We start from the raw sequence: 15,000 nt of genomic DNA on the forward strand, positions 1-15,000 counted from the left end.
GAAACATGTCAAAAATTCCACAAAGGCGGCATGATGCAGGTAACATTTGCTCTTATGTAATGTTGTATTGTAAAAGCATTTAAATCAGACACTTCACCACTAGGATAGCCTCAGACTTCCCCACCTATTTTGCCCCAAAGGCATTTCGCTCAGTAGAGCATTAAGGCATAAAAAGAGGATTAGGAAGTATATTCGCTGACCTGTAAGTTTCCTGATATCTGATTAAATTTTCCTTTGATTGGTCCATACTGATTTTCAGCTTTGTGTCGATTACCGAAGCTAATAGATTTTCCATACTAAATATGGAAGCTAATAGATTTTCCATATTAAGTATGGAGGGAATATTTTGTCCTGCACCTCAAGGAATGGCCAATCATCTTCATTATCCATTTTGAGAGGGCAGGCAATGTTTTTCGTGCTATGTTAAACTTCAGTTTGGAAAACCGGTGATAAACTCTCTACCCATCGACGTCAGGTGAAAAAGGTTTGTCAAAAGCTAGACCAAATCCATTGGCAATAAGCATTTTAACGGCGGTACTTTGTTGACAGTTTGAAATAATGCTGGTTTACGCTAGCCTCATGTTTGTTCCTTTTATCAAAGTTTAAAAAGCGTTCCAATCCTTGTTTATGCTAAGGCGCCAATGAGTGACATTGGGAAATATGGCCTGATGCTGGGTGTACAGAGATTGATCTAGTTTTATCTTAAACATGCTCCACTTCGATTGGAGTCAAGTTGGTGCTGGAGTTTGAAGATTTCTGCTTTGTTACCTGTAGTATAAGAGTCATTATGTAAGGAATTATCTTGGTCCACTTTTATATAGCTGGTAATCTGTTTTGTCACTTCTTCCTTGCACTATACTTTTAGAAGAATTTTTTGCCTTGTAACCCATTAACTTTCATAAACTGGTATGAAAGGAGGCTATATTTAATATATGTCTAAAGCAGTTACGCTGGGTTAGAGTTTGTGGTTGTAAACTGATTGAGTTTAATCTTAACTGCAATATTATTTTAGTTTCTGCCGAGTTTTATAATTAGGTGGATTGTTAGTTTCAACATCAGAAAACACAGGGGATTTTCCCGAGTTTTGATTCTTGAATAAATGCTCAAATGTGAGCGCAATTGAGTTCTAAATTGAAACTCCCTTTGCAATGAATTGGGAAGAGACGAAGGCAGAATCATGTTATGTGGTGGTAATTAAAGTAAAGCTTGCTTTTGTTAATTCCTGCAGCCAGAGACTTGGAATCGACCGAGTCAGACTTTGAGGATGAAGTCAGTTTTAGTCTTAATTCTTACACTTAATCAGAGCTGTCGCTTTTAATCCGAAAAAGGCAAAGCTTTGTTTCAAGAAGAGAGACACTGGTGTTGAAGTTAATGCAGTCACACTAATGAAAGTTCTACAGTCCATGAAGTAGCAAAAGGCTGTTTACCTTAATGAGAATAGCTAAGATTAAGCATTTAACATGCTGCAGGGTCTTAATTATATGAAGCTACTAGAGAAGTTTAAAATTAAGTCAGTTATTCTAAGAAACATCTTAGGTTATTATGACCCTTGTTATTCCTCAGGACATCTGATCATTTAAATGCTGGAATTTTTGATTATATGGAATTTAAGTTTCAGGACAGTCAAATCGTGATTTTTCCTCTAACGTTTTTCTCGTAATTTTTTTTTCATAAGTTTTGGTTAAAACGTTCTTGTTAAAGCTGTCAGGTAACCACTTTTCTTGAAAAACTTATTTTTATTTTTTTTGCATCTTTTTCTGATTTGGATCATGTAAAAAATATTTACTGATAATAGGTGATAAATTTTAATGCAGATAGGTATGTTAATTTATTCAGTAATAATCACACATTGTAATGAAGTCAAAATGGTATAAATTCAGGGGTATGAATATTCTTTTTAGTTCTAAGTAGTATTTCCTAATTTGATTTTTTGTAGAGTAGAGAATTTAATTTTAAATCTTAGTGCAATGGAAGAAAATTGAAGAGAATAAATAAATAAAGCTAAAAAATTCTGAATCGCACGATGAAGTCATAAGTTTATATATGGCAATTTCACTTTCTATCGGCAAAACCTCAAGACGGAATTTAAGCGTGAAATTGCGCAGCAGGCACCTTCGAAATGGAATGGAGTAAAGCTTAGGTGTGAGCTGCTAATGTTAAAACGCTCCTTCAGTCTGATGAAAACCAGCAACTCCGAACGGCAGGGAGAAGTTTCCAGTACAAATATATTTGTTGATAGCTCTACAACTGGAGGGTATGGAAGCGGCAACTAAGATATAAAACTGGTGAAATGGAAAAAAATGTGAATTCAGGAACCTTAGGAAATTTCGTAGAAATGGTCGACGGAGGAAGAAAAAAAGGGAAATAAAGCGCACTGAAATCTGCGTAGGGGAAGGAAGAATCGAAAGTAATTGTGTAAGTGAAACGAGAAGTCCCCGAAGAAGTTTGAGAGAATTGTGAAAATGTCACCGTTGAGGGAAAACAATGTAGAGTAGATATAAGAATCTGATTAAGTCATCGTTGAGGAGGAAATTAATTGTCACTGTAGAAGAATGAAGCATAATAAAAAAAGATAAGAATCTGATTAAGTAATCATTGAGGAGGAAAGTATGTATTAGTGTAGAAGAGGTCAAGCATAATAAACATATACCTATCACTTAAAATGTAATTATGAAAACGTGAAGATAAAGTGAAAAGGAGTAAAGAATAAAATAGAGGAAAGATAGTTATTTACGGAGAAATGTGAAAATACCAATTGTAATAGTAAATTTAATATTTAGTTACTCGATTTTAGTATAATATTACTAAGTTAAGAAAATATGAAATACGCAAAGTTTATTTAATAGGTACTTAATCTTTTCTTTAACAGACTTATCGCTGTTCCGCTTTCCTTATGCCACTTACTATTTATGTTTAATACCCAATGTTCTATTTCTTCTTACCCTATACTTGGTAACACTACCTTTTCCTATGGTTCGTGAGTAGTATCATTCTTAATTATTCAACATTTAGTGCCTCTTCACGCCCAGTTACTTATATTAAAATTTCACAACTTAATTGAGATCCCCAGTTACTTATATTAAAATTTCACAAATTTCTTGAGATCAGTCTTCAAGCTCGACGGAGCTACTCTCCCCAGATAGCAGTCTTGCTTATATCCGAAATTTTTCTCTAGGAAACTTTCTCTAAACTTGTCGCCTTCCCGAAGCTTCACTCGAGGTCTAGCCACTATTGGGCAATCATTTTTGAAGACTTAATTTCCTATACACATCGGCTTCTCACCTTACCGACGATTTTACTCTGTCTGGGCATATCTGATTAGTCTCCTACCCTAGGTATCTGGACCGCAAAATATTTATTTCCGTACCAGTATTTTTAATGTGTTGCTTGGCCTATACAAAACTTATCCTCAAGAAGAAATGGTGTTCACCATGGTCAGAGATTATATATTATGGTCACAGTATTTGACGTTTCCACTTAATTACAGTTCTGTAAAGAAAATTAATGTCTTTAGTCTTCATTACACTTCTGTAAGTCTTTAGTTTTTAAAGTATTCAAAATGCTTAGATTTTAATCTAAAAAAATTTAAATGCACTTACCAACTAAGTATTTAAAGGCCGACAAGGTAAAATCAAGTATCCAAAGTTTTCTAGGCTTCTCGAAGCTTGACTTTCACAAAAATGACCTGCGAAATTCAAACACATATTAAAAATAATGAAATTCAAACTTGTTAGTACACATTTTCAAAACAACGCGACTATACGAATAAAAACTTCCTAAAAAATTAAGACTTTGTAATAAACAAACAAGTCAACAGTGCGATTAACTTTACTCACTACAAATATTGAAAAAAATATTTTGGTACTAAATTTTAATTTAGTGAAAATGCATAATTCACATCACAACTTTATGAACTAATTTGCCTCTCCATGGAACTAATCAGAAATATTTAGCTAGATAAAATCCTTAAAAAAACTTTTGTTAAATTCTATTTATAAAAGTTGAAAATTTCAAAGTATGCACAACTGAATTTGTAATTTAGTTTAAAAATACTTAAATTGTTACAAGACCTTTAAATGTCTTTGTTCGCATTTCTTCGGTCAGTCTAGGCTCCATTAACCTTCATTTTTACACTAGCTTTCTTTGTAATGGAGAACCAACAGGAAAATAAAATTGCCTACATTCTGTTAACTGCAAAATTCTTACTATATATCTTTACCTAGATCGAAATTCATCCAAATTCTCGCAGGAGGGGCTAAAGGATATTCGGCATTAACGTAGTTAAGTCTTGATTGTGGATCCTATTCACTTAGCAAGTAACTTCCGCTATTGTTCGGAATCCATAATCATGCTATATCTCAGAATCGAAAAAAAAATTCCATAAGCAATCTTCTCCACATTCTGGTCTGATTTCCTCGTCCATATTTCTTCGTAGCTATCTTTACATTGAAAAGTTATGAGAAAATCAGCTTAACTTAAATTCATCTTCACACCTGCAAGTTGAATACAGCATAAGAAACTAATAAGAAACTTCTTTAGAAACTTAGAAGAAATGAGACTGAATTATTACAAGAAATGACACCGAATTATTTACAATAGAACACCAAACAAATTCAACATTCTAAATTCAAACCCATTATGTTTACGGATATTTTGGTTATAGTTATTAGTTTCAACATCGGAATGTGGAATTCAATAACTTAGGCCAAACAAAGCTACAGTTTCGCAAAATTTGCAGTTACAGTTGAAAACTAAACATTCAAATTCTCAACTTGTTACAATACAGTTTAAAAAGGCCTAAATTACTTTCTTGTAATCAAATCAAGGAATCGCACACCTAATTTTGCTCTAACTTTAGTTTGTGGAGAACTAAAATGAAAAAAAGTGCTTACATTCTGTACCAGCAAAACTGCTTTGAACCCTTAACTTTCGTTTTAGTGGAGATTAGCAAAACTGCTTTGAACCCTTAACTTCCGTTTTAGTGGAGAATTAGCAAAACTGCTTTGAACCCTTAACTTCCGTTTTAGTGGAGAATTAGCAAAACTGCTTTGAACCCTTAACTATAGATTCAGTGGAGAATTAGCAAAACTGCTTTGAACTCTTAGCTTTCGTTTTAATGGAGAATTAGAAAAACTTCTTTGAACCCTTAGCTTTCGATTTAACGGAGAATTAAAAAAAAAAAAACGCCCCTATAGTCGGTAACAGTTAAGACTGCATAACAGTCTGTTAACAGTGAAGTGTGATTACAACCTTTATTAAAGCTGGCTATGCTTGGTACCAAAGTAAAAATTCACCTGCTGTCTTTTGGTCCATTGAGTGTGTTAAAGCTCTGTATCGATACAACACACCAAATGTAACCCCATTTGAATGAGACTAGCAAGCTTTGTATCCAAGCTCGTCCAACTGTCTACCACCTCTTGGACGAAGATTTCATCAGTCTGGCCATTGCATTCTCACGAGGATCTTTTGGGTCTTCCTCATTCACCCAACGTAGAAATTCACCAAATCTGTTAATACATTTTATTACTTCATGGCTGACCCATCTTACCAACTTCATGGCTGACCCATCTTACCAGAAACGCGCACAGTACGAAGCCGGCTGCAATTGCTGGTCGTTTGAAATTAGAAATTCGTGTAGTGATAACCTCTAGTTCATGCTACTTTTGAAGCAGACCTGTCAACCCATGAAAAATTTTTGCATTAGAAATTCATCTAAGACTACAACGCCATTCTATACTACCTAATTATATTTAAGTTTCTCAATCTGGTTTTATTCAAGGTTCCCCTATGCAGTATGAAATACAAACCATTGTGTGTGTTGATATTTATCAGAAACCTGTAAAATCAAAGTACCTATAAAAGCTTTAGCCATTCACCAGACTTAATTCAATACCCTTGACTCAGTGATACTCAACCCTTGGTTATTATATTTTAGAATTTCACCAATCCTCCATGACGAAACTAAAACCTCTAATGCACAAACACCAATAATAGGTCCTAGGAACTTCCACAGGGTTATTTTCAATTTCCCCAACCAATAAAACCAGGTCTCATTTCAAAATTAACTGCTTCAAGCTGTGACACTATAAACTGACCTATTTCTCAAGAGATTTTCTTCTTTGGGTAAGATCCCTGTTGCCACATCTACCAGTGATCAGTTTTGAATACCTTGCTTTATAACACAATCTATAAAAGGGTAGTTTTAAAGTTTTTAGCATGTTTTGCTGAACTTAAGCGTTCACATATTTATTATAATTTGTAAATAAACTGAGAACTCTCATTTATAAATGACAGATGTTTCGAAAGACGCTGCCACTTTTCTTGTTACCTTTGACAGGCGATATGCAGGTGGGCAAAGCCTTTTAAACCATGAAGTCTAAAAGGAGGATTTATCTCTAAGCTACCCTTTGGATAAGCCCCACCGCCCTGTCTAGCAGAGAACTTTAGCGCCAAAATGAAAGACTTTTTGCTTTAGGTACAGAGAACAATGGTCGTAGTGAAATAAATTCATTCCTACAGAAAGCACGCTGTGAAACGGGCAAATGCAGTTAAGCATTTCAAAAACTTGCAAACAGGCGATACTACTAAGAAGTTTGCGATACTACAAAGAATATCTTATTGAAATAAGCTCTGACGAAGATTCGTCGCAATGTACATTTTGTACAGAATCATTATTACAATTCCGGTTTTAATTTTTGTAAAATTATTTCTCTCCCAATGATGAGTATGGGCAACAACCTTATAAAGTAAAAATAGTTACATGCATTAGAATTATGAGTTATAATATATTGTTTTTTACTGTTTTTATATCTCATTTTTCAGAAGAAAATGTCATAAGAAATAATGAATGGTAATGCCAGATTTTTTTACTGTAAATTAATTTTTTTTTTCAAATAAAATGCTATGTAATACCTGCAAAAATTAAAAAAGGTATAAATTATAAAAACATAAGAATTTTACAGCCTTAAAAGAAATAACCAAATAGAATGGAGACCATTGAAATTTTAGTCAAGAGAGAATAAGGAAGAATACTGTGTGGTTTAAAGACAAAATATGCTATGAAAAAGGAAATTAAATTTAAGTAAATCATAACTTGAATGAAAATAAGGGGAAACCTAAAATATAGACCTATGAAATACAAAATATTACAAACTTGGTTTTGAAATGGATAGTATGGCAGACTGAAAATTCAATAAAAAAGAAATAGAAGTTACTCTGACAAGATAAGAAAAAATCATTAGACAATGAATGGTAATTACCGATTTTATTACTTTTAATGAAAAAAGAAAAAATAGGTAATGTCCAAAATTTAAAGGTATAAGTCATAAATATAAGTCTTAAAAGTAATAACCAAATAGAATGGGGATCGAGTTTACGGATTAGGATTTATACGGTCAGTTTCATTAAGTACTGTCCCAAATATTGCCTAGCTGGGAGATGGGCGAGGACTTAAGAAGGGAACGATTTAAAGTTTAAGAGAAGTGGCACAGGGTTTTTCTCAAGGAGGTAAACAATATCCGTTTAGATCTGTCGACCTATACCAATAAAAAAATGCCAGAGTTTTCCAAGCCCCCTTAAATCAGGGCGTAAAAGTTTTCCAAACCTTTTACACATACCTTGCCAAAAAAAAAAAAAAAAAAAAAAAAAAAAAAAAAAAAAAAAAAAACTTTTGAAAAGTGTCTCAAAAGCAAAGCTATGTCGACTTGTCACATTCCGACAACTACATTTTCTCAAACAGCAGCTCCAAAAAGACTACCAGTACCTTTACGTACTTAAATTCCCTCCCTTCGAGGTAGAAAAAAATACCCAGAGGTGATAAATTCCCTGAAACTTCATGGTACCATGAACTAGCATTAAAATGGACTCAAAAGAAATTTAATGACTAATAGAAAATGATACATTTTAAGCTCTTGAAAAATATCACGAACACCAAAAATTTTAGCTTCAACCCATCTGCTAAAATTATACTCGCAATTGACTCCCATACAACATAAGAGAACAGTTAAAAACTACATATTCAGAACTAGGGCACCAAGACTTTGCCCAATTAATAAACCGTGCCCAGCTCACAAGCATGCTCAAAAACCACCCCAACTCTTCAATTAAAACACACCGAAAAGTCTCCCTACATCAAAAATGCACTGGAATGTGACCACAATAGACATTGCACTAAGTAGTACCTAAAATACCACCAATTCCCTTTAAGTGCCAAACAGCACACACAATGAAGTGTCCATGCCTGAAATTTTACATGACCCATCATGTCAAAACACCAGAAATTTTACATGACCCATCATGTCCAAACACCAGAAATTTTAAGTGACCCATCATGTCCAAACACCAGAAATTTTAAGTGACCCATCATGTCCAAACACCAGAATTTTAGCTGATTTTCCCATCAATGTCAAACACCAGAAATTTTAAAGTGACCCATCATGTCCAAACAGAATTTTACCATCATGTCTAAACACCAGAAATTTTACATCATGTCTAAACACCAGAAATTTTACATCATGTCTAAACACCAGAAATTTTACATCATGTCTAAACACCAGAAATTTTATCATGCTAAAACAAGGAAGAAATTTTACATCATGTCTAAACACCAGAAATTTTAAGTGACCCATCATGTCCAAACACCAGAAATTTTAAGTGACCCATCATGTCCAAACACCAGAAATTTTAAGTGACCCATCATGTCCAAACACCGAAATTTACAATGATTTTCAATGTCCAAACACCAGAAATTTTACATGACCCATCATGTCCAAACACCAGAAATTTTACATGACCCATCATGTCCAAACACCAGAAATTTTACATCCAAACACCAGAAATTTTAAGTGACCCATCATGTCCAAACACCAGAAATTTTACTGACCATCAGTGTCCAAACACAGAAATTTAACATGACCCAATCATGTCCAAACACCAAGAAATTTGACAGACCCATCATGTCCAAAACACCAGAAATTTTACATGGGACCCATCATGTCCAAACACCAGAAATTTACATGACCCATCAATGCCCAAACCCAGAAATTTTAACGTGACCCATCATGTCCCAAACACCAGAAATTTTGTACATCCAAAACACCAGAAATTTTAAGGGGTGAAACCCATCATGTCCAAACACCACAGAAATTTTACATGACCCATTTTCATGTCAAACAACCAGAAATACCATTTGAAACCCCAATCAAATTGTCACCACCGAAATTTTACATGACCCATTTTCCATGTCAAACCACCAGGAAAATGTTTACATGACCCAATTCATGTCCAAACACCAGAAATTTTACATGACCATCATTCCAAAACACCAGCAAAAGTTTTACGTGCCCATTTTTCCCATGGTTCACCAACCAAAATTTTACCATTGACCCAGCCTCCTGTCCAAAACACCATTTACGTGAAAACCCATTTCATGTCACCAAACCAGAAATTTTACAATCCCCAACCAACCAAAATTTTAAGTGACCCATCATTTTGTCCAAAACTCCAGAAATTTTACATGACCCCCATTTTCATGTTCCAAACACCTAAGATTTTACCCATGAACCCATCATGTCCAAACACAGAAATTTTACAAAAGAAACCCATCATGTCCCAAACACCAGAAAATTTTACTGACCCATCATGTCCAAAACACCAGAAATTTTCATGAACCCATCATGTCCCAAACACCAGACCCATTTACCCATTAACCAAATTTTCATTGTCCCAAACACCAGAAATTTTACGTGACCCATCATGTCCAAACAAACCAGAAATTTTTACGTTTTGAACCTCATGGTCCAAACCCACCCAGGAAATTTAACCCGTGACCCTTTTCCTTGTCCCAAACAAATTTTTTAACCGTGAAACCCAAATTTTTCAATGTCCAAAGAACAACCAACAGAAATTTTAAGTTTTGACCCAATCATGTTTTCCAAAAAACACCCAAAGAAATTTTAAGTGTACCCAAATTTTCTGTCCAAACCCAAAGAAATTTAAGTGACCCAAATCATGTCCTTTAAACCAACCAGAAATTTTAACCAATGTCCTTTAAACCCACCAGAAATTTTAAAGTGAACCACTCCAAAATTGTCCCAAACACCAAAGAAATTTCAAAAGTGACCCGAAATTTCATGTCCAAACAAATTTTCCGATTTCAAAGTGAAACCCATCATTGTCCCAAAACCAACCAGAAATTTTCAACTCCTCCCATTTGTCCAAAGAAACCAACCAAGGAAATTTTCAAAGTGACCCATCATGTCCCAAACCCACCAAGAAATTTCAAGTGACCCTCATGTACAAACACCAGAAATTTCAAGTGACCCATCATGGCCCAAACACCAGAAATTTTAGTGACCCGTTCATTTCAAACACCAAAATTTCAAGGACCCATCATGTCCAAACACTCAGAAAATTTCAAGTGACCCATGCATGTCCCAAACACCAGAAAATTCAAGTGACGCGCATCCAATGTCCAAACCACCAAGGAAATTTCAAGTGACCCATCATTGGTCAAAACAACCAGAAATTTCAAGTGACCCCATCAATGTCCCAAAACACCAGAAATTTCAAGTGACCGCATCATGTTCCAAACCCACCAGAAATTTCAAGTGACGCCATATGTCCAAACACCAAGAAATTTCAAGGGTGACCCCATATGTCCAAACACCAAAGAAATTTCAAGTGACCCATCCAAAATGTCCAAAACCACCAGAAATTTCAAAGTGGACCCATCATGTCCAAACACCAGAAATTTCAAAGTGACCCATGCCATGTCTTAAAAAAACAGCCAGAAATTTCAAGTGACCTGCATCATGTCCAAACAACCAAGAAATTTCAAGTGACCCATACCATGTCCAAACACCAGAAATTTCAAGTGACCCCATCCATGTCCAAACACCAAGAAATTTCAAGTGACGCCATGCATGTCCAAACACCAGAATTCAAGTGGACCCATCATGTCCAAACACCAGAAATTTCAAGTGACCCATCATGTCCAAACACCAGAAATTTCAAGTGACCCATCATGTCCAAACACCAGAAATTTCAAGTGACCCATCATGTCCAAACACCAGAAATTTCAAAGTGACATCTTCAAACCCAGAATTTCAGTGACCCATCATGTCCAGAACACAGAATTTCAAGTGACCCGCATCATGTCCCAAACACCAGAAATTTCAAGTGACGCCATCATGTCCAAACACGCAGAATTTCAAGTGACCCATGCATGATCCAAACACCAGAAATTTCAAAGTGACCATCATGTCGCAAAAACACGCAGAAATTTCAAGTGACCCACCATGTCCAAACACCAGAAATTTCAAGTGACCCATCATGTCCAAACACCAGAAATTTCAAGTGACCCATCATGTCTAAACACCAGAAATTTTACGTGACCAATCATGTCTAAACACCAGAAATTTTACATCATGTCTAAACAGAAATTTTATGTAACCAATAATGTCTCAACACCAGAAATTTTACGTGACCAATCATGTCTAAACACCAGAAATTTTACGTGACCAATCATGTCTAAAACACCAGAAATTTTTACGTGACCAAATCATGTCCTAAACACCAGAAAGTACGTGACCAATTCATGTCTAAACACCAGAATTTTATTTTACGTGACCAATCGGTGCTCAAACAAACCAGAAATTTTAAGTGACCAATCCTGTCTCAACACCAGAAATTTTAAGTGACCTATCATGTCTTCAACACCAGAAATTTTACGTGACCTATCATGTCTTAAACACCAGAAATTTTACGTGACCAATCATGTCTTAAACACCAGAAATTTTACGTGACCAATCATGTCTAAACACCAGAAATCGTGACAATAAAGTCTAAACACCAGAAATTTTACGTGACCAATCATGTCTAAACACCAGAAATTTTACGTGACCAATCATGTCTAAACACCAGAAATTTTACGTGACCAATCATGTCTAAACACCAGAAATTTTACGTGACCAATCATGTCTAAACACCAGAAATTTTACGTGACCAATCATGTCTAAACCAGAAATTTTACGTGACCAATCATGTCTAAACACCAGAAATTGGATGTGACCCATAATGTCTACACCAGAAACTTACGTGACCCATAACGTCTCAACACCAGAAATTTTATAACCCATAATGTCTAAATACCAGAAACTGACCCTTTATGTTTACACCAGAAATTATGACCAGCTATGTCTAAACACATGAAATTTAATGTGACCCATAATGTCTAACCTAGAAATTCTATGCGACCCATAACGTCTAAACACATACATATGATGATAAATTTCACTGCCTTACGAATTCACAGCCCTCCTATAATTTCAGTTAGAAATATTAAAATTCCGTTTGATGGTATCGATGTGAAGACGGTAGCACAATTCTTAATCCAAAATCCTACACAACACAACATGCATAGTTCTCGCAGTTATACGTCTTACCAACAGAGAACATTTCAAATCGAAGATGAATTCGTTCAGAAGTAACGAAACATTGATGCTCATTATAAATTCAACAAAACAGGTAACCTAAAATAATATCCCAAAAAGCAAGTCGTTCTGTGTAGACACAACTCCACATATAAATGACTAACCTTAATTATAAACACGAAACTCGGGTGGCAAACTACCAGGCTGAGCCAGCTATCATTCACACAAATCGGACGACCTTCGCTCGAACAAGGAGCAGACAGTGGCAAGACGGATGGAAATAATAATTTCGTCTCTTTTAGCTCCTTGGAAGTCTTTAGCGCCATCTAGTATCTGTGTGGTTTCCGTTCAATTTTTGGTTATGCATAATTTTACGAAAACGTTTGGAACATGATGGCATTTTGTAATTGATTTAGTACAGATTGTAATTATTTACGTCTAGAACATGACGGTATTTTGTAATTGATTAGTACAGATTATAATTATTTACGTGGTATTTTGTAATTAATTCAGTACATATAATTATTTACGTCTGAAACTTTATTTATTTTATTAATATGAGCAGTAATCGAGTATTTAATGACTAGATTAATTACTTAATTAATTAACAGATACTACGTAAACATCCTGCTATTTACCTATCTATTTCCTACTTTCTATTTGGCAATGAAACTGCCTGTATGTACATTACGACTGAATGCACTATCTAAATTCTGGAACTGAATACCAAACCGTTCGTATCTTATAGAACAGTACTTATAAGCTGCATGCAAGGGACACACAAATTAGTGCTATTTTCAAAGACAGAATCGAAATGACTCAAGTAACATGCAACGGTGCCGATGTTGGGAGGAGAGACATTGCCAAGATCCACATACCAGCCATGGACATTGCCTTGCCTTACGAAGAAGAGACAACGGGACGTCATCAAGCAACAGTCTAAAAGCGGAACCCTCCTCGACCAGGATAGTACTAAAGTATTAGATCCTGGCAACTGTGTTTGTTATAGTGCTTTAAAAATAATTCTCCAGTCTTTGTGAGATATTGTAAATAACATATTTGAAACAGACGTTCACCGCTAATGTTTAGTTCATTTGCAAGATGCAGTTACCTGTCCCGTACATTTCTTTGATCTGGCAACAATGTATGGAAACGGACGACGTAAACATACGTAAAGTTGTAAACATCCTAATTTACGGATGATTTCAGAGTGTCATGTTGAGCATAACATATAATGTATTAATTAGGGTTGTATAAGTCTAAATATGAAAGTCGCAATGTATCACAGTAAACTAAAATAAGTATCGCCAATCCTATATCTGGAAGAATCTAACGTGAGCTGTTCCAAACGACCAAACAGAACAGCAGTTCTCAGATTTGGGAAAATGGGTTTCGGTAAAATAAAAGGTGCAATGAAGCTTTTATATTTATTTGAAAGGGGGCTTTTAGATATTGGGGGGGGGGGACTTACATTTAAAACAAATTCATTGGGTTGTTTTGATGGAATGTAAGTAAATGTCAAGCAATGAAAAAATTTTGTCTGTCGGTATCTTTGGTGACTGAATACATCAACATCAAAATAAAGCAAAACCCACAACAGCTGATATAATTTTCTGGAATTCAGTATCAGCATTCATTTGTCTCTAATTCGAACAAACCTATACACAATGTGCATTATGCTAAACGTAACGTAGACAAACGACTTACATTATTACATAAGAAGAGAAGCTTCAATACACGACGATCAGAGAGAAGCGTCTGGAAGGTGGAATTAGAAGACAAAGTTCGGTATGGATTGTGTCAACTTGTTCGAATAAAATTGGAAACCAAGTTACATTGCTACTAATCAAACTTTGAAAAGTAATGCATTAAATGTCGTTAAATGTTTAGAAAAGTCAGAATGAGTTACGTTTGCATTTAATCTCCTCAAAAAGACGTCTTTATGCCATGAAAATTTCTCATATAGAGACTGGATGTTTGCAGATAAAGAGATGACAAGAAAACACTAACGTTTATTCTAAAATTTGGGAGAATCTAGCATCTTTCAAGAAGACACTATAGTAGATTCATATCAACGTTGCATTTGATGTCTAAGCCAGTCCCTTACGACGCTTCTGATTGACTGTTGATAAGGCAATCACAGGGCTGGAAACTCCCAGTCTCTCTCTCTCGAGAGTTCACATGGGTGGATCTATGTTACAATCTCCTGAGGGATACGTCTTTCAGGAGAGGTGGAACATACATCCTGCCTATGTGAACTCTCGAGAGAGACTGAGTTTCCAGCCCTGTAACTGGCTTATCAACAGCCAATCAGGAGCGTCGTAAGGGACTGGTCTAGACATCAAATGCACTGTTGATGTGAATCTACTATAGGCTGTCTCACTGGTAATATTACACGGTAGTCCCAACTCCCAAAGTAAAGAGGTCTACGTTTTTTTTCCATTAATTCAGCAAGAATGCTGACAATAAGTCTGATACGAGTCGACGATAATTAAAAGATAAGGAGACGAAACCCCACAGCAATCGATACGAAGTTAAAAGTTGGAGCCGACATTTTGGTGGGTCGACA

At 35.3% G+C, this 15,000-nt stretch overlaps 1 long non-coding RNA gene across 2 annotated transcripts; it reads right to left on the reverse strand.

The window, feature by feature from the left end:
* Window positions 1-1,789: 1,789 nt before the first annotated feature.
* On the reverse strand, window positions 1,790-5,675 carry LOC135214810 (uncharacterized). 2 transcript variants are annotated; one of them, XR_010314475.1, is made up of 4 exons: window positions 5,574-5,675; window positions 4,220-4,493; window positions 3,600-3,685; window positions 1,790-3,489 (listed from the first exon to the last, which is right to left on the reverse strand). It is a non-coding gene; the product is annotated as an uncharacterized LOC135214810 (long non-coding RNA). The 2 variants fall into 2 exon arrangements; XR_010314476.1 differs by lacking the exon at window positions 5,574-5,675 and adding an exon at window positions 5,295-5,567.
* Window positions 5,676-15,000: the final 9,325 nt, after the last annotated feature.

This window comes from Macrobrachium nipponense, chromosome 46, assembly GCF_015104395.2.
Source record: "Macrobrachium nipponense isolate FS-2020 chromosome 46, ASM1510439v2, whole genome shotgun sequence".
Taxonomy (NCBI): domain Eukaryota; kingdom Metazoa; phylum Arthropoda; class Malacostraca; order Decapoda; family Palaemonidae; genus Macrobrachium; species Macrobrachium nipponense.